At 31.6% G+C, this 22,073-nt stretch overlaps 1 protein-coding gene across 2 annotated transcripts in view; it reads right to left on the bottom strand.

Moving 5' to 3' along the window:
* The window catches only part of LOC126889817 (major facilitator superfamily domain-containing protein 12-like), a 41,758-nt gene that overhangs the window by 4,801 nt on the left and 14,884 nt on the right, over positions 1 to 22,073 (bottom strand). The gene's annotated exons all lie outside the window — the stretch shown is intronic.

Below are 22,073 nucleotides of genomic sequence, written 5' to 3'. Positions count from 1 at the left end.
GCCAACTAAATAAACTAAACATATTTATTTCAAAATGATCAAAAAAAATATTGGCATGACGTCTCCTAATGTTTAAGTATACTTGTCCCTTGGAAAATTCTGCGGAAAATTTTCACCCTGATTCCGTGATTTTCTTAGTCCTGCCTTTAAAAAGTTATAATACTCAAATACAATCAATACCTTTTCGGTACTCGGCAGGAAGGTTCAACGGTTCTTGTAAGACGGCAGGAGTCCTAGATTTGTAAGAAAATTCGTGAAAAAGTCAACGACTTTCTGAGTCATGCCATTTTGCACATGTTTCAAGAATCTTAATATAAGTCTATTTACAAAGAGGCAGGATGGTTTTATGGTTATTTTGTATACAGGGTGGGGCATTAGTGTGACAAAGTCCAATTACTCGTTTGTCGTAAGATATACGAAAAAAGTTATTTAGGTAAAACATGGGCCACCGATAGGACTATGATTTAACAGTATTTTCTAATATACAGGGCTACCCGTTTTCACAGGGTGACACAAATTTATGTTTTTTTTTAAATGGAATACCCTGTATGTTTTTACATTTTTGAATTCTACTCATGTTCTCTTTAATAAAATATAGTGTTTTGAAATATTATACGAGGTAGTTTAAAATATAATTACGTTTACGATTTTTAATATAGTCTGCTATTGTCAGTTATTAATAGTATACCAAAATATTTAATTTTAGTATACGGGGTTGGTTGAAACTCGGAATGAGTATTTTCTGAGTTTTCTTAAATGGGACACCCTGTATTTTAGTATTATAATAAAATTATATTTTATGGTACCTTTTTATTTGTTAAGCATTTTCTATACCATATTTATATATTAATTTCAGCAGTAAATTGATACAGACAGATTACTCAGGTGGTTTTTGGGGTTTCTGAACAAGAATGTCACATTAGAACAGATCTTTACCTAGTGCTCGGGGTGACTAATATACACGCCATATTCTTAACTTTCGAGGCTTTCAGACACTAAAGTGATGCAAGTAGATTACTCGAGGAGTTTTGCGGTTGCTGAACATGAATACGCCATCAGAATCGACCTCCAAAGACTCTCTAAATTCGAGATCAGTCACCCTGGGCACCAGGTGCTCCGAGGGTCGGTTGTAATGTCATATTCGTGTTCGGCCATTCCAAAAACCCTCGAATAATCTGTTTTCTTTAATTTATTGCCGATATCCCACGAAACTCCAGATGACGTGCCTTAGCAGCAACTCTGGGCACTAGGTGATTCGGAGGTCGGTTCTGCTTGCGTATTCGTTACTCCATAAACCTCCCAAATAACAAAATTTTGCCCTTAATACACTGATTTTGACAGGTTCATGCACTTTTGGATGCATGTTATGCACTAAAATGCAATTTCCACCCATTTTTATATTGTACACCTTTTCCTGATGTTATCCTGAACACAATTCAAAAAGTTGCAAGTAGATAGATGCTGTATTTAAAAATCGATTTATTCTGGTGTTGTTAGTGTTAGTACATTTTGCTATCAAATATAGGAAACAATATCAGGACAATATCTACAATCCTACAATATCAGGAAAACCAGTTGAGTGCGACAACTTAGCGCCTGTTACATGCGTGTGTATTTTGTGTTCGAACAAGTAAGAAGGCGGGATAAAAAATACAACACGATCTATTTCCTGAAACAGATTTCACCAAGATAAAAATGTTTTATGTGCATGAATCACACTCGCTTTTTGTGTGTGCGGACTTCTATTTGTTTAGCTGTGTTTTATTTTCATTAAACGTGTTTTATGTTTCATGTTTTATGTTTCATGTTTCTTTGGTGTGGGGCCTCTCGAAGATAAAAATGTTTCACGCACATGAATTACACTCGTTTCATTGGTGGGCTGACTTCTACTATTTATTTAGCAGGGATTTATTTTCATGAAACGTGTTTTACGTTTCATGTTTCATCTTTTACGTTTCATCTTTCTTTGGTGTGCGGCTTCCCTAAGGCGAGCCGCACACCAACGAAACATGAAACGTAAAACATTAAACATGAAACGTAAAACACGTTTCATAAAAATAAAACACGGCTAAATAAATCTTAAAGTCCGCGTACCAATGAAACGAGTGTGATTCATGCTCATAAAACATTTTTATTTTCGGAGAGTCGCATAAATGGCTCGACGCGACGTCTATTTGTTTAACAGTGTTTTATTTCCATGAAACGTGATTTATGTGATTTACGTTTCATGTTTCTTTGATGTGCGGCCTGCCTAAGGGAGCTAAAGCTCTTTACAGATGGCGCGTTGTAATTAGTTTTTTATATCTTCAGAACGCTTCCAATTCGAAAGACAAAAACTGGTCCGCCTTTTTTTCTTCCAGAGATAAATCGATTTCATCAATTGCGAATCTCTAGTACCGGTCATAGGAATCTTTTTTGTCTTTCCCTTTTAGGTATTTTTGATACTAGATTATTAAATTGTGAGGTATTCTAGTACTAAAAGGTACTCCTGCTTTAAGTCAGTAGGATGCACGGTTTTCTGGAAAAATCCATTTTAAAATTTTTCGTTTGTTGAATTTGAACAAAATTTTAAAAAATTAAAAAAAAAACGGTGTATTTGTCGACTTAAAGCAAGAGTAACTTTTAGTACTAGAATACCTCATAATTTAATACTCTACTCTCAAAAATGTCTAAAAATTTAAAGACCAATAAGTTATGAGATAAAATATCCGTTGATCTACCCAAGACGGATGCCTAGGACCAGTACTAGAAATTCACAATTGATAAAATCGATTCATCTCTGGAAGAGAAATAAACGAAGCAGTTTTCGTTTTCCTAAATAGAATTTTTCTAAATTCTTTTAAACTAAAAAAACCAAAAAACGAAAAATTTTTCAAATCGGTTTTTCTAGAACACTGCGTATTCTTCTGAGTTAAAGCAAAAGTACCTTTTAGTACAAAACTATCCCAGAATTTAATAACCCAGTGTCAGAAATGCTTAAAAGTTAGACAGAAAAGTTATTCGATAAAATATCCGTTTCCGTACCCAAAACGGACCCCTATGACCGGTACTAAAAATTAACAATTGATAATTGACATTTGACAATTGACCTCTGGAAGACAAATAAGTGTACCAGTTTTCGTTTTTCCAAATAAAAGCGTTCTGCAGCTATTTTAAAGAAACTAATTACAAGACTTCGATATGCTTCTTCTAGACGAAGCATATCGAAGTAGAGGTCGTCCGCCAACCAGATGGTCTGATGACATCAAACGGATTGACAGAAACTTGATGCAGAAAACACAGGACAGAAATGCATGGAGAATGGACTGAGGGAGACCTATATCCAGCATTGGATAGATCCGGGTTGAATTATGACGAGGATGAATTACAAGACGCCATCTTTAAAGAGCTCTAGCTTTCCACGGAAGCATTTTTGAACTAGGTGAATTGAGTTAAATTTTCTTAAAATTATCTGAGGAATCTCCGGTTTTCGTTTGTTATGAGAGCTTCTGGACACCCTGTATAATATAATGGGTAGGTAAATTCCCTACTATAACCAATAAATTGTAAAAATTGTTTATTTACTTTTATTGCGTTTACTTAGATAAAAATATGATATAATCACTTAAAATAAAGATGTTACAGTTTGCTATTAGATTTGAAAAGTGTGTAAAAATTCCGAGACATTATTCAGGAAAATAATATTTAATAGGATACGATTGTTTTAATGATATACAAATTAATTTTTTGTATTATTCATCTTTGCGGTTAACCTGCCAAGTTGTAAACGGTTTTAGATTAGTATTTTTTTAAGCATACTCGACATGGTATGACTCAGAAAATTGTGGTGATATGAATATGTTTGTATAACACCCTGAAATAATTTTACAGACACACAATTATAATTAAGACACACAATAATTAATTTTTTTATACGAAATAACTATACAACCATCCTGCCTCTTTGAAAATAGATTTATATTAACCTTCTTGAGATATGTGCGAAATGGCATGACTTAGAAAATCGTGTAATTTTCCACGAATTTTCTTACAAATTTTTTAACTATATATAGTAAAAACGGTGTAACTGAACATCCTGCCATTTTGAATAATGTCTACTGAAATTATTTATTTTATAACAAAATTTATTTTATGACTTAGAAAATCACGGAACCAGAGTGAAAATTTTATACAGAATTTTCCAAGAAACAAGTGCAGTTAAACATTAGGTGACGTCTTGCCAACATTTTTTTTGGTCATTTTGAAATAAATATGATTAATTTATTAAGTTGGCAGGACTTAGAAAATTATGAAAATTTCATTATTTTCATTACATGTTTGTATATCTGTATACTCCCTTAGTCCTTTTGCAACCGTCCTGCCCAAAAAATTTTCTTCATAAAATAGATAGTATCCTGTTATTCTATGGATATGGCAGGACTTAAAAATTCATCGCAACTCCCATTTTTTTTTTTCATGAAAAATCTAATTTTCACAGGAGAATGTCACAGGAAACCCGTGGATTTTTCCACAAAATATAAGTACCTTCTCTAACCTTCCAGTATTGCAAAGGGCAGGACTTAGAAAATCGTGGTTGAACTTCTGTTAATAACTCCCGGTTTATTTGTGCTAACGCCGATAAATTGCATCAATTGACTGCTATAATTGTTGGCAAATCTCGTAAACCTAGAGTTGTTAAATATATGTATAATGCATCATCTGCTCGTTTCATATTAAAGTTCTAATAAGGCATGGTTCACCATAGATATTTTCAACAAAAAAATTTTTTTAAAGAATTTGTACCTGCAGCGAGAAAATTTCAAGAGAAGAAACAGGAAATACCGCCGAAAGAGGTGAAATCTTTATTAATTTTAGACAACGCTCCTGCTTATCCTCCTGAATATATTCGCCATTCAGAAGATGGCAACTTTGATTTTGTTTTTACCAAAAAATACATCGCTTATTCAACCCATGGATCAGTGAATAATTTTGGCAACCAAACGAGAATATTGTAAAAAGTTTTTAGATGAAATAGAAAAGTAAATAAAGAATGTGTGTGTACTTTGTACGCACGTAAGAAGTTATACTTCTATTATAATATAATTTCAACGAAATAAATATACCTACTTAACAGTTACAATACAAAAAATTAACAATAATTACCAAAAATGAACCAAAACTTAACAATGCCAAATATTAAAAAAAAAAAGAAAAAAATATGAATCGTCCGGGATTTGAACCCGCAATCTCGAGATTTTTTGATCTCTGGTCCAATGCTCTACCAACAAGGCCATCAAGCCGCATGCTAGTTACCTTTCAGATATACATAATTATACATCACGGTGACAAGTGAAATATAAAAATAGATGTTTTATTATTTTACGCCCAAGGAAGACAAATCCAAATACATAAAATTATAATAAAATACCTTTTAAACCACCTTTTTCAAATTGCGCAAGTTGTATTATTAATATTAATGTTAATAAATGAAATATAAATATTTTGACGTTTTACAATTTGACAATTCACTTTTAACTGCAGTGCCTTAAAAATTTTAAAGCACTAGTGCCTTAAAGTAGCATTTTTAACGCTCCTATGGAGTCCTAAAAATTGCATTTTTAACACGTTTGTAGAAAAATATATTTAAAAACACTAATATATTCTCTCCACGCCTTTTCTGGACTGATACATACATAAATTAAAACATTTTGAAGTATAACTTTAAAAATATAATATGAAAACTATTTAAAAAGGCAGTATATCTATTAACTAACCTTTGTTGTTTCTCTTCCCACAAAATTTAAAACGCAACAACCATACATAACCAAACCGTCAACAGTCCAAACCACAGCTGCGCTACAGCTGCCATATTGGATAATTTTTGACATGTCATTTGAACATCCAATCAGAACAAAGTTAAAATGCGCATGCGCCGGGATCGTAGGTTTTAACATATAAAAATTCACCCTCATATCGCACGTAAAGAAGTATAACTTTAAAAAGTAGCAAACAAAACTTGATACCTTTTTTAATTTACAGATGTGTCCAGTGTATCTAAATACAATGAGTACATATTATCAAAATAATATTGTTTATTGATTTGAAACCTATTTTTATACAGGGTGTCCCGAAAAGATTGGTCATAAATTATATCACACATTCTAGAGTCAAAAATAGTTTGTTTGAACCTAACTTACCTTAGTACAAATGTACTCATAAAAAAAGTTATAGCCCTTTTAAGTTACAAAATGAAAATCGATTTTTTTCAATATTCTGAAAACTATTAAAGATTTTTTATTGAAAATGGACATGTATCATTCTTATGGCAGGATCATATTAAAACAAAATTATAGTGACATTTGTCCACCCCATAAAAATTTTATGGGGGTTTTGATCCCTTAAACCCCCCCAAACTTTTGTGTACGTTCCAATTAATTCATAATTGTGGTACCATTAGTTAAACACAACGTTTCTGAGACTTTTTTGCCTCTTAGTATTTTTTCGATAAGCGAGTTTTTATCGAGATGCGGCTTCTTTTTTAATATATTTGCATAAAAATGTTATGGGAGTTTTGTTCCTTTAAACTCCCCAAATGTTTGTGGACGTCCCAATTAAACTATTATTGTGGTACCATTAGTTAAACACAGTGTTTTTAAAACTTTTTTGCCTCGAAGTCTTTTTTTGATAAGTCACCTTTTATCGAGATGTGGCTTCTTTTTCAAAATATACCTAAAAATGTAAATTATAAATACATTTCCAGATTATTAACAGGTCTCTATAATCGTACTTAACCATATACAAATATGTGGTGGATTCGATAAATATTCAAAATATCTCAATAAACACTGGCACAGTATATAGAGGTTCCACAGTAAAATCACTCTTCTGTCGGCGCTTTGATCTCAGGAAGTAATACCGACAGTACCCAATTGGTAATTCACCAGTCGTGGATGCGGGTTTTCTCTGTTAAAAGCCGTACGTTTCTATGCGAATAGGAATGCGAGAGTGGAGCAAAAGCGACTGCTAACATTGCACGGTCGCCATGCGCGACTACAGATTTTACTTCCAATTTTTCGGAGAGTGGTTCTACTGTCCCTCTTTATACTGTGACACTGGCTTATCGAAAAAGTTCTAAGAGGCAAAAATGTTTTAAAAACAGTGTGTTTAACTAATGGTGCAACAATAATAATTAAATTGGAACGTGCAAAAAAGTTTGGGGGGTTTAAGGGTACAAAACCCCCATACTATTTTTATGGGGTACACAAATTTTACTTTAATTTTTATTTAAGATGCTGCTGTCATAAAAATGCCACATGTCCATTTTCAATGAAAAATCTCTAAGAGTTTTCGATATGTGAAAAAAAATTGATTTTCATTTTGTAATTTCAAAGGGCTGTAATTTTTTTGTGTGCACTATTGTATATAGGTAAGTGAGGTTCAATCAACCTATTTTTGACCCCAGAATCTGTGGTATAATTTATGACCAATCTTTTCGGGACACCCTGTATAACGGACTTTCGGCTTTAACGGACATTCCGTCCCCCTTATTAGTTCGTTATACGAGGTTTTACTGTACTATCCAACTACTAGCCTATATACGGGAGTCAATAGAGTTTTTGCTTATGGAAAAAAGAAGATAGAACTTTTACATAGAACTTGCTTCAAGAATGCTTACAAGATAGAACTTTTTGTAATTTCATTAAGAAATGTTTATAAACAACATATCAAAAAATTCTACTCCAGAAGCGGGTGCTTCGTTTTTTATTAAACAAATAAACTGCAAAATTAGTTGTTTTGTAAATACCTACGACAATATATAAATCTTGAAAATCTGAAAAAACTGACTTGACCATTGAAAACTTCAGAAAATTGTACACAAAAAACCTTATACATAAAGATATTTCTAAAATTAAATCTATAGCGATAATTTTGTATTTATAACGCTAAAGTCAACCACTCTGCAGCGCTGCTCTGTGCGTCCACAAAGCGGCTGAAACAGGCGTTTTTTTAGCGCCGGCGACTACGCTGCGAAGTGGATTGTTTGGAAGGGTGCGGCGTTTAATGTAATAGGTGATAAAAAACAGTAAGTTTGTTCAAATGATTATAAACTTTCCGGCTAATATTTTTTTAAAAATGTGTGTTCGTCAAAATTGTGTTTGTAATGTCTATAGTTTTAAATATTTTATAAAATTTCAACGCTTTTGAAAAAATACCAATAAACTTGATAAATGGAATTAAGAAGAACCAGACAAAAAGCTATACCACAGAAAGAAGCTAACAGAGCTATGATGGAACTAAGGGTGCACACACATAACACAACAGAAAAAAGAAAGAAGATAACTAAAGAAAAAATAAAAAGCTACAAATTAAGAGAAATAGATAGTAAAGAGGAATACCAGAAGAAGTTAACCAAACAGTTCGAGACTATAAAGGCAATTAACACAGGAATAGAAAATAAATGGAAGCAATTTAAGGAAATCATATTGAAAACAGCAAAAGAAGTATGCGGAACAACTAAAATCACAAACATATATTCGAAGAAAAGTAAATGGTGGACAGCGGAAATACAACGTAAAGTGAAAGAAAAGAAAAAAGTATGGAAAATGTATCTAAAAACCAAATCGGAGGACGATTTCGAAAAATATAAAATGGCCAGAAACGACATTAAACAAGAAATTAAAACGGCAAAAAAGAAGTCTTGGGAAGATTTTAGACACAAAATGAATGAAAACTATTTTAATAACCAAAAATTGTTCTATGGTACATTGAAACAGCTAAGACAAAAGAAAACACATAGATTAAGAAACATAAGAAATAAAGAAGGAAATATATATTAACTACAGAAAGAGAAATAATGCAAAGATGGAAGCAGTACTTTGAAGAACTAACAGAATGGAAACAATATCAACATGAAAGAGAGGAAGACATGATCGAAAATACAGAGGAAATGCAGCAAATAACAAAAGAGGAAATTGCAGAAGCCATTGACAAATTAAAATTGGGAAAATCTCCAGGCCAAGATGAAATCACAGCTGAAATGTTAAAGTACATGAGTGAAAATTCAAAAGAAAAATTCCGAGAACTACTAAATGAAATAATCACAGCAAAGGAAATACCATCTGATTGGAAAACAGATATAATAGTACCACTGTTTAAGAAAGGAGACGCAAGAAATTGCGAAAATTATAGGGGTATTACATTGACAAGCGTTCCTGCCAAAATATTCAATAGAATAATTGAAAAAAGGCTAAGGGAAAAACTAGAAATGAAACTAGAAGAATCCCAGCATGGCTTCAGAAAAGGAAGGAGTACCCAAGATCTGATATTCATATTGAGACAAATAGGAGAAAAACTATTGATGAAAGGAAAAGAGACACACATATGCTTTATTGATCTGAAAAAAGCTTTTGATAGAATAAGAAGGGAAGATATATGGAAATGTTTAAAGAAAAATGGAATAGAAAAGGATATGATAGAAATAATTAAAGCCCTATATAAAAATAATAAAATAAAAATAAGGACTTACAATCAAGAATCTGATGAATTCCAGGCAAAGATAGGACTAAAACAAGGCTGTGTACTAAGTCCATTACTTTTCTCAATGGTACTAGATGACGCAATAAATCAATGCAAGGAGAAATCTAAAGACATGATATTGGGAAAATGGAAAATGAACAATGTACAAATACAAGAATTAATATTTGCAGATGATATGGTATTGTTAGCTGACACGGAAGAGAAACTGCAACAAATAATAAACACTTATATAAAAGAACTAAGAAAAATGAACATGGAAATAAACACAGATAAAAGTAAAACAATGGTTATGGCAACTACAAAAAAAGTGATAAAAATTAAGGTAGAAGGACAAGTTTTGGAACAAGTAAACAGCTACAACTACTTAGGTACAATTATTGAAGAAGATGGTAAAATAGACAAAGAAATAAACAATAAAATAGGAAAAGCAGGGACAATTTATAATACATTAAGAAATACGTTCTTTGGAAAGAAAGAGGTACCCAAAGAAGTCAAAACACAAGTGTACCAAAAAGTGGTTCGACCATCTATCGTCTATGGGAGTGAGTCGTGGACGCTAACAAAGAACAACAAAAGAAAAATCAAAGCTACAGAGATGAGATTCTTGAGAAAAATAGAAGGGATCACACGAAGAGACAAAATAAGAAACGACACAATAACTCAAGCTCTAAAGATAAAACCCATAGAGACAATTATAGAGGAACGACAGTTAGGATGGTTGGGCCACATCCACAGACTAAACGACACAAGAATAACGAAAAAGTATATGAAGTCAGAGTACAAGGGAAAAATAAAGTAGGTCGCCCAAGAATGAGATGGGAAGAACAAGTTAGACAAGAAGCAGAGAAGAGAGGATTGCAATGGAGTATGGCAAAACAATTGGCTCAAAATAGAACAGCATGGAAAAGAAGTATCAAAGAAGCACCACAAGATTAAAACATATGGACAGAAAAATGGGTCAAATAAGTAATTTATATTTATTAAAATTGTATTGTTAAAATAAAAGTTTTGTATAATTATTAAAATGTATTGAAATGTAGATATTGAACTAGTTGTAAACAGCCCAACACCGAAAGGTACGAATGGGCTTAACTGATTAAATAAAATAAAATCACAGAAAGAAGCACATAAAAAATCAACCAGTACATTTGGTATCCTACAGCGCTACTTGTGGATCCACAAAGTGGCTTAAACAGGCGATTGTGTAAGGCCAATGTTTTTGTAATGGACGCCACAATGGCGAGGATCGCTGACAGTGGCAAGCCAGTGCAGAGTGCAGAGTGGCTCGTCTGATTCGTCGCTTAATAGTTAAGGCTTTCAGAGGGTTTCCACAGAACAAAAAAACATGTATATATTTAGTTAAATTATGTGTATGTATTTAGTTCCTATACGTTATATTTTATTTGTCTCTGAGTGCCTATTTTTATTATAAATGTGGCAACAATATTTTTAGTTATACTTATATTACGTAAAAAATACAACAGGCTAGATTGACTCCAATTATTACAACTCAACAAATAAAAAAATCCAAGTCTCGTGAAATTATCCGCAATTATAACTTTTGGAAATTCCATTACGTAAGATTAAAATAAAATTAATCGTTTCGATAAAAATTTATTATGGATTTTAGTATATTTATACAGAGGGATAAATATGAAACAAATTTATTTTTTCGAGAATAGACAATTTGGAGATAAATCCCGAAACAGGTCGATTTTCATTTTTAAATTATGGTTCTTTGGCGTATATATATATATATATATATATATATATATATATATATATATATATATATATATATACAGGGTGTTTAAAAAAAAAGGTAACACCGTCTCTAGGATATGTGACAAACTGAAATATAATTGGGGCTAGCTTAGTAAAAAATCTTTAATTTTAAATAGGGAATAGGGGTCGTACGCTAGCTCATTTGAAAGGTTATTCAATTCTCTATTCAGTAATATTAACATTGACATAATTATTTATAAAGGGTGCCCAAGAAAAATTATGTTTATTTAAATTATTTGACAAAAACGGAAGACTGTATGTAATTTATTTAACTCAAAATACATTCTACTGCTAGTGCGGCAGATTCGTGCAAATATTTTTAAGAATTGCACATTTAATGATACAAGCGTATAATTTGGTCAACATATACTGCACATACAAAGGTTCAAATTTAGATATGAGGCCATCTCAGATTTTGCCTTTTACAAAAAATGGCGGTCATTCAAAATGGGCGACTATACATATATGACTAATAGCACGATATCTTTTGAATGAAAAGTCCGATTTCAACCAAATTTGGTACGTAGGTTCGTTTTGTGATTTACAAGATCGATGTCGTGAACTGGAAGAATCGGTTTACCAGAAGTTGTGTTTTTCCTGGTTTTTTATGTAAAACTATTTTATATTATGTAAATAATTTGTTTTCAATTTTTTCACCCTGTATATATTAATTTTTCAAAATGTTAATAACACTATTGAAAAGAGCGCAAGAATATGTTTTAGGAAATATTTTGAACTTTTTAGTTATGTTAATTATATTTACCATTTAATAAATGCATAACGTATCTTCACATGTACCTATGTGTGGCAGATTCGTGCAAATATTATAAGAATTATTGTATATTTAATGGTAGAGTCATATAATTTGGACCACATATACTACACATACAAAAGTTCAAATTTAGATATGAGGCCATCTCATATTTTGTCTTTTACAAAAATGGCGAGCATTCGAAATGGCGGCTATGCATATGTGACTAATAGCACGATAACTTTTGAACGAAAAGTCCGATTTCAGCCAAATTTGGTATCAAGTTTCTTGTTTTGATGAATAAGATCGAGGTCTTGAACCGGAAGAAACGGTTTACCAGAAGTTGTGTTTTACTGTTTTTTATGTAAAAATATGTTGTTGTTTTTTCCAATTATTTCATCCTGTATATATTAATTTGTTAAAAAGGTAATACCGTCAATGAAAATAGTGTAAAAATATTTTTTAGGAAAGATTTTGAACTTTTTAGTTATGTTAATTACCATTTAATAAATGCATAACGTATCTTCACATGTACCTATGTGCGGTAGATTCATTTTGAATGCCCGCCATTTTTGTAAAAGACAAAATCTGAGATGGCCTCATATCTAAATTTGAATCTTTGTATGTGTAGTGTGTGTGGTCCAAATTATATGCTTTCACCATTAAATGTACAATAATTCTTATATTATTTGCACGAATGCGCCGCACATAGGTTCATAGGTACATGTTAAGATACGTTATGCATTTATTAATTGATAATTAACATAACTACAGAGTTCAAAATATTTCCTAAAAAATATTTTCACGCTCTTTTTAACGACGGTATTAATTTTTTGAAAAATTAATATATACAGGGTGAAAGAATTGGTAAAAAAAAACAACATGTTTTTACATTAAAATCAGGAAAAACACAATTTCTGGTCTGGTAAATCGATCCTTCCGGTTCAAGACCTTGGTCTTACACATCAAAAAAAGAATCTATATAACATATTTGGTTGAAATCGGACTTTTCGTTCAAAAGTTATCGTGCTATAAGTCACATATGTATAGTCGCCATCTTGCATGCCCGCCATTGTTGTAAAGGTAAAATCTGAGATGGCCTTATATCTAAATTTGAACCTTGATGTGTGTAGTATATGTGCTCCAAATTATATGATTCTACCATTAAATGCACAATAATTCTTATAATGTTTGCACGAATTTGCCACACATAGGTACATGTGAAGATACGTTATGCATTTATTAAATGGTAATTAACATAACTAAAAAGTTCAAAATATTTTCTACAAAATATTATTACGCTTTTTTTAATTGCGGTATTACCTTTTTGAAAAATTTTTATATACAGAGGGAAAAAATTGAAAAAAAAACATATTTTTACATAAATCAGTAAAAACACAACTTCTGGTAAACCGATACTTCCGGTTTACCACATCCCTCTTGTAAATAAAAAAACCTATATACCAAATTTGGTTGAGATCGGACTTTTCGTTCAAAAGTTATGGTACTATTAAACACATAAGTAAAGCCGCCATTTTGAACGCCCGCCATTTTTGTAAAAGGCAAAATCTGAGATGGCCTCATATCTAAATTTGAACCTTTATATGTGTAGTATATGTGGTCCAAATTATATGCTTGTATCATTAAAGTAGCAATTATTTCACATATCGGCCGCACTATCCTGACAGAAAACAGAAGAAAATCTTTATTTGATAAATAAACATTGTTACTTAAATTCAATATTCAACCTACCAAGAGGCAGATGCCACCACAGCTTGAACATTGAAATTAAGAGAAAAGCAATATTTATTTATCAAAAAACATTGTTTTCTGTTTTGTGACAGCAGTAGAATCTATTTGGAATTAAATAAATTACATACATTCTTCTTTTTGTGTCAATTAATTTAATTTAAAAAAATTTTCCTTGAACACCCTGTATAAATAATTATGTTAATATTTATATTACTGAATAGAGAATTAAATATCCTTTCAAATGAGGTAGCACCAAATAAGGGGTACTGGAAGTGGGAGGGAGGGGGTTGACAAATGACAGATGTATGTATCGTAAAAATGTGTCCCCCTTAGATCAAAAATCGACTTGTTTTGTCATTTCCTTAAAATCTAATAAATACTGCCAAATATCGGGGCGGACTGTTTTCTTTTGCCCACTCTGTATACAGTTGAGTCCGCGAGTCTTTACCCGTGCGTCATTAATACCTGACGAGATAAAACACATACTTTTTATCTAGCATCATTCTCTTCCACGCGTGAAACTAATGACAAACCAGCTGCCGCCTGTTATTAAGAAAACGACATGTTATTTTTATGACCGATCTAGACTCAGTGCATTGAAAAGAGATGGGTACAAAGAAAGACGATTAGGAATGTTTTCACATATTTTAAGTACAATTTCTGACGTTTTGGTTTGTTTACTTTTGTGGCTGTCAGTTTGTTGAATTTTTTGCTGTTATTTTGTCGAATTTCTGCATTTTGAAATTTTTTATAGTATACAAACAGTTGATTTTACGTTAGAAATTTTATGATAAGTTTATGTTATTTTACGATAAATTTTGACAACGTACAAAATAACCTCATTGTTGACACAGTTAAGGAATGCTTGTGTTTAATGTTCCGCCAAATTGAATAAAATAACAAAAAGAAAATATGTTATCGATTTTATTATAAATTGTTTATTTATTTATTAATCAATGATAATAAAATAATTTATTAAGCTACTTCAAATGTAGCTGTAATTATGCACCAAAATTTTAAATAAAACTTAAATTTGACATTCTATTTATTTGATAACGTCAAATTTTATACTATAACCCGTGATCGGAGTAATACCCACTTTCTGTCACTTACTATTGCGTTTAGTAAATTTCCGACTTATTTCGTATGCTTTAACTTTAAATGAAGACGCACGGGTAAAGACTCGGGGATTCAACTGTACATCTGTTTGCTGCCTAAATTCTCTATTTTATCTCTTCCACGATATCGTTATATCCGGTGTTTGTCGCTCCGAGATATTTAAAATTCTTCACTCTGTCAAAGTTATATGGGTCTATTGTAACATTTTGCCCTATTCTATTTTGTCTCTTTTGTCTGTTTATTCACATATATTTGGTTTTCTCTTCACTGGTCTAGACACTGGTTAGACTAGTTTTTTTACTTCTGCCTCTAATCTATTAAGTCTCCTTCAGGTTGGTGACTGTGTTTCCTACAATGTCCATGTCATCCGCGTATGAACGTATGATAGTAGTCATTTTGGTCCATTTATTGTCAGTAGTTCTGTTCTAATTTGTGCTGTTCTTAATGAATGATTCATTAGGATTTCAAAAAGCTTGATATAAACAACTTAAGGGAGTGTGTCTACCGCCTTCCTTTTGGAGTTAAGAGTAGAGCCTTTTGAGCCAGTCCGGTCCTGACCGTAACATTAAATGATAACAATGAAACGCACAAACTAAAACTTTAATTAAATCCCTGATAAACAAACCCACATTTTTATCAACAAGTTTACACCAAAATTATCAAGATACAAAGGTTGTTTGCCAATAGTCACATCTTGGCAAACGGGTCGACACGAGAATATTTTGTTGAAAACGTCAGTAATCGACAAATTATAAACAACAATTAAATTAATTAGATAGAACAGTATTGCAGATATCCAGAAACAGATAGTTTCCTATGTTTTGCGGAGGGGCGTGAAATAAGTCATAAATATTTATTACATATTGTTTCGGTCATATCTGCATGACGTAATGAAACTTAAAAAAATATAAAAAATGTTTGCAATCGCGAAAATATTATATCAGGACACTGTTAGCTAATTAGTCTTTATAATCCAGTACAATTATCCAAAAACTACCGAAAATATTAAATTTCAATCATTTTTCATTCCTTTAAAACAGCATACAGTGATGAGCGCGCTAATGGCCGGCAAAATAACGCAAAAGATGGAAAACAAATAAGTTGTGAAATAAAAAGAGATGAAACTTAGTAGAGGTGTAAAATTATAGGAACGTTAAAATTTATAAATATTTTTATCTAAAAAAACCCATTAGAGGAGAATTTTATAAAATTTTATACATAAATTTACATTGTGGAGAACACATTTCAAGCTCTGCTTTGAGCTATCGATAAACAGTCACCATTCAGGCCCAGTTTTTCAGTCACAGGTTAAAATCTTGGTTAGCTAACCTAGTTTAAATATTAACCAATATTTTAACCCTCCTATCGTTTTTCAGTGCTTTAAACCAAGTTAAAAGAATCTCGGTTAGCCAACCACTTTTTTTGTTCTGTTGGCTGCAATAATTATTGTACTTGCGCATGTGCAATTCAAGAAATGGCAGAATTTGACTGATAAATAAATAAACTATTTTCTTAACCAAATTTAAAAAAAATATACACTGCGGTGCAAAAAAATCAATCCACTAAAAATTTGGTCATTTTTAAAGTTTCGAATTTCCTAAACCTGTTGTTGGATTTAAGTGATTTTTGAAGTTATACTTCTTTACGCGCGATATGAGGGTGAATTTTAATAGGATTAAAACCTTTGATCCCGGCGCAGTCGCATTACAACTTTGTTCTGATTGGATGTTCAAATGACATGACAAAAATTATACAATATGGCAGCTGTGGCACAGCTGTGGGACTGTGGTTTGGTTATGTATGGTTGTTGCGTTTTAAAATTTGTAGGAAGAGAAACAACAAACAAAAAGTTAGTTAATGGTTATACTGCCTTTTTAAATAGTTTTCATATTATATTTTTGGACTTATTAACATAGAAGAGATGATTGTTGCATGCCAATGTGAAAGCCCATCAAACTGTGACTAGTATGAGTGCCGCAAAATTACTGATAAAAAACCTATTAGCTCGAAGGCGTAGAGAACTGTGGATAACAACAATCAACCGGGACGATCTACAATCTCGCTTATTCAAAGCTAAAGGTTCTTACACTGGTAAGTGTTTTAAAAATAGTTGATCAAATTTTGTTATGATATTTGAACATAGCCACTTTGCACGATGCAAGTGATTGCGAAATTTATTAGTCGTTATACGGGCTCTGATTGGGTGTTGAAATGATCTGTCAATAATAAATAATTGTTCAATATGAAGGTAAACAAATGTATAATATATTAGTTTTATTGTTGTGAGGACAGAAACAAAAAAGTTTATAATTGTAGTGATTTTTAAATAGATTTTAAAGCAACAGGTACGTAATAATTGTAAATGTATCATATGTACCAATGTACCTATTTGAACCTACCAAAATACATAGTATGTAATACTTTTATTTACATAATTTGATTACCATCAAAATTTCTATCAATATTCACCTAATATATTGTTTTCTTACTCTATGTTTTGTTGTATTTTTTCAATTCTAAATCATTTCAATTCAAAATCAAAATAATTTGATTTACATAATTCAAAAATGTCAAAAGTTTAACCCGTTTAGTTAGTCGATCTTCGCACATAATGACACACTGTCTCCGTGGCGAAGCGTTTAATGCGAGTGAACCCCAATACAACGCCAATACCAGCCGCGCTGGTAAGTTGGTTCGAATCCCAATAGAAACTTTTATTTTTTTATTTTTTTTTATACATTTTTATGTATTTTATAAGTGCTCGAATAGTCCACAAGGTGATGCGAACTTTGAGAAAAAAACACAGTTTGATTCGTACACTCAGTATACAATGACAGTTTGACTGTCTAGCAACTATATTATTACAGCGATAATACGATAATACAGCGATTATTACAATGCAACATCAAGTTCGAAATCTTCATCTGGTTCATAACATCTACCTCATTCCTAACAAAAGAGACCAATACAATTACGGTGACGATTTATTCTTTTTTTTTTCGATTTCATTTGTTAAAGACCACGGTGGTATCGATATTGGAACAGATTGACCAGTAAATAAGAAGTCCAATTGTTTGGTAAAAAATTATTTTGTTGTATAGACAAATATATAATACAGTTATCTTTTTATTTCTAGGAATCATGCATTAAATCATGTTACAGTATGTGTAAAAATACCTGTTGCAATTATACTATATTTAAATCTATTTCCTTATAATTCCTTTGTATATCATAACGATAATAATTTATAATTTCGATAATAATATAATAACTTCCTTATAATAACGAGGTAAAATAGAATACTTCCCGCAATAAAAACAAAATAACATAACCTAACTAATCTCTTTTCTCTTTTGTAAGGCTTCGCAATACTCAAAATAAACATAATTGGACTTTGATGCTTCACTGCACATATGCGCAAGCATAACCACAAAATTCGGAGTTAAACCACCCAACGAGTTTCGGTTAACATGTTGGTCAACTTAAACGGGTTTAAGGGCTAACCTAGTATTGAAAAACTGATCGATGGCCGAAAAATAAATAGGTTAACTCAGCACTGAAAACCGGGCCCTCAGTTGCATTGTAGGCTGAAATCTTCAGCTTTTCCATTAAACCATGTTCATTATGGCAACACACAGATCTAACTCGATCCTGGTGGTAAGACCAACGAAGCTTTTTTGGATTTTGAAGACCTATGAAACTCCTAAATCACGTACGAAATAATTTAACTCTTGCTGTTGAAATCATCTTCAGTTTCAAAATTTTCTTTGTTGGGATAACCATGATCTTCACCAGACTCGTGTATTTCTAGAGGGTAATTTATTGAAAAATTTTAACCTTATTCTTTAACAATACCGCTGTAATAATATTGTTGCTAAACAGAAAAATTTTCATTGTATACCGGATGTACGAATCAAACTGTGTTTTTTCACAAAGTTCGCATCACCCTGTGGAATATTCTAGCATTTATAAGATACTGAAATAGACAAGACGAAAACGGCGGGTTCGTTGGGAAACATATTCCCATGAGATTTTTTTGCATAATTACATTCGTGAGACATCCCAGAATAAAGTTCAAGAAGTCGCCGACGTGAAAAGTGGGCCAAATTTTTTTGAACAATTTTTTTTAAATCAAATTTCAAAAATCAATATTTTTGGCCCGGACAATTTTTTTGTAGGTTTTTTGGACCATTCCGGATAAAAAAGGTCTCTTATAACTTTTCTCTAAAGTTGATCGTTTTCGAGTTATAAGCAATTTAAAATTTAAAAAAACGAAAAATGGCGATTTTTAAGGCTTAATAACTAGGTTAAAAGTTATTATTATGAAAGTCAAAACGTGACTAAATCAAAGTTTAATGCCGCCCCTACAAGATCCCGAAGAAATTTTTGTCATTACCTATTTTATTACTAAGCTGTTATTTTTAAGTAATAATATTGAGCGCCATGCACGTGATAGCCGGCTGTAAAAGCTGAGAGTGAGAGAGATGCCACTCCGGCAGTCCAATTGTGCATCTTACTTGCACTCACATTTACGGCCGCCTACCACGTGCATGGCGCTCAATATTATTACTTAAAAATAACAGCTTAGTAATAAAATAATGACAAAAATGTCTTCGGGATCTTGTAGGGGAGGCATTAAGGGGGGGTATAGTTAATTCTCCGTTTTTTTTGCATAATTTTAAAACGTTTTCCCTTGAAAGTGGTGGGGTTAAATTAAATGGGTAAAAGGATATCTTAAAGAACAACACTTGAAGATGATTCAGTTAAATTTTTATTAAAAAATATTAAACAATGAAGCAGTGGCGTCATTTTTAAGTAGACGATCCAAAAAAAGGATGATTTGCGGTGTACACTATATCTTCGGACAGAATCATTTGAAACATATAAACCAAAAAGATAATTTTAATTTAAGAGTTTCTTGAGGTAGTGACGTCGAGTTTTTATGATTATATTGATTTTTAAATTCATGGTATAACTTCAAAGTGAAAAAATCGAAAAAAAAAAAAACAAAAAAGTGTGTTTGGTAAAGAGAAAAATGGTAATATAAACAAAAAAATTGTTAAAATAAGCAAAAACTCGACGTCACTACCTAGTAAAATATCTAAAAAAGAAGTGTGCAAAATTTCAGAAAGATCGGTGCATTACTTTTTGAGTTATAATGTACACCGCCTCAAAAAAACATGTTTTTCAGAAAACGCGTTTTAAAAAAAATGTAGTTTTGTCAATAACACTAAGAAATTTTTTGTATATATCCATATCTCCGTCAATTTTGCTCAGATTAACTTGAAATTTTAATGGTATACTCTTGAAAATATTTACAATCGAATAAGCCAATAAAAAAATCGAAAAAAATAATCAAAAATACTATAATCCCCCCCCCTTAAACTTTGATTTAGTCACTTTCTGACTTTCATAATGATAACTTTTAACCGAGTTATTAAGCCTTGAAAATCGTCATTTTTCGTTTTTCTGGGATCTTTTCTGGGATGTCTCACGAATCTAATTATGCAAAAAAATCTCATGGGAATATTTTTCTAAACGAACCCGCCGATTTCGCCTTGTCTAAAATTAAAACCCAGCTATACGCTATGAGCTCGTAGGTAGAGAGGATACTTGAAAATTCGCGAGCGCCAGTAGTGACAAGTCTGTAAGCTTTTACTGGAAATTTGACATAAATGTCAAAGTGATTAATTTAAAACATTGAAATTAAAAACATTAATAGGAAATAATATTAGTTGGTCAAAGCTGTGGTGTATATTTTTACCTTAAATATACTTACGTTTTAAATACTGAATTTAAGTTTTTTTATATTTCGTAATATGTAATTATAAATTAATCTAAGCGCCATCTACACGATAATTGTGAAAGTATCCGAAGTAAGAAATTAATATTTCATTAATAGAACGTTAAAATGATTAGCAAAATCTTTAAAAAATCGATTACAATTTAATTACTTTTTTGCGTTGTAAATATTAAGCGATAACAATTAAATAATAAATTTAAAAATTACCGGTGAAAGTTGCATTAGTAATCCGCTAGGAGCGACACCACCGAAGCTCAGAGCCAATAGCATGATGTTTTCTCAACATTCTGTTTTTTTATTTATTCGCTTATGTTGGACCATAAAAAAGTTACTTTTTGGTACTGGTACTTTAACAACTAGCCATGTTTTTCATCAATACAGGGTGTTTTTAAATAAGTATGGCAAACTTTAATGGGTATATCTGCATGAAAAAATAATGACCGTTTGCTTTATAAACATATGTCCGCAAATGCTTTGTTTCCTAAATAGGGGGTGTTGAAATTTTTCTTACAAACTGACGATTTATTTATTGCTGTTGAGATATGCAAATGAAATTTGGTGGGTTTTAAGACGTAGTTATTGCAAATTTTTTAACACACAATTAAGAATTTAATATTCACCATTGGCGCACCTACGGCTAATATGACTATCATATTACCCATATGCACGCCAATGGTGAATATAAAATTCTTAGTTGTATGTCAAAAAATCCGCAATAACTATTTCTTAAAACCTACCAAATTTCATTTGCATATCTCAACTGGTTTTAAAGCAATAAATAAATCGTCAGATTATAAGAAAAAATTCAAACATCCCGTATCTCGGAAACGAAGCATTTGCGGACACATGTTAATAAAGCAAGCGGTGATTATTTTTTCATCCAGAATGACCCCTTAAAGTTTGCCGCACTTATTTAGAAACACCCTGTACGGATGAAAAACACGGTTAGTTGTTAAAGTACCTAACTTTTTTATTAACCAATATAAGCGAATTAATCAAAAAACAGAATGTTAAGAAAACCTGAGGCTATAGTTGGATTTTAATTTCTGTGTTTATAAATGTTTGAATATTCCACAGGGTGATGCGAACTTTGAGAAAAAAACACAGTTCGATTCGTACACCCGGTATACAATGAAAATTTACCTGTTTAGCAACAATATTATTACAACGATATTGTTAAAGAATAAGGCTATAACATGTTAAAAAATCACTTAAATCGGACAACAGGTTTAGGAAATTCGAGGCATCAAAAATGACCAAATTTTTAAGTGGGTCGATTTCTATGCAAGTTTAGTTCTAGACAAACAAACACTAAATACTTTTTAACAATATTCTGCGTGATATTGC

This window comes from Diabrotica virgifera, chromosome 8, assembly GCF_917563875.1.
Source record: "Diabrotica virgifera virgifera chromosome 8, PGI_DIABVI_V3a".
Taxonomy (NCBI): domain Eukaryota; kingdom Metazoa; phylum Arthropoda; class Insecta; order Coleoptera; family Chrysomelidae; genus Diabrotica; species Diabrotica virgifera.
Note: the sequence above shows the minus strand (reverse complement) of the source record. Positions and strands in the feature narration are given on the sequence as shown.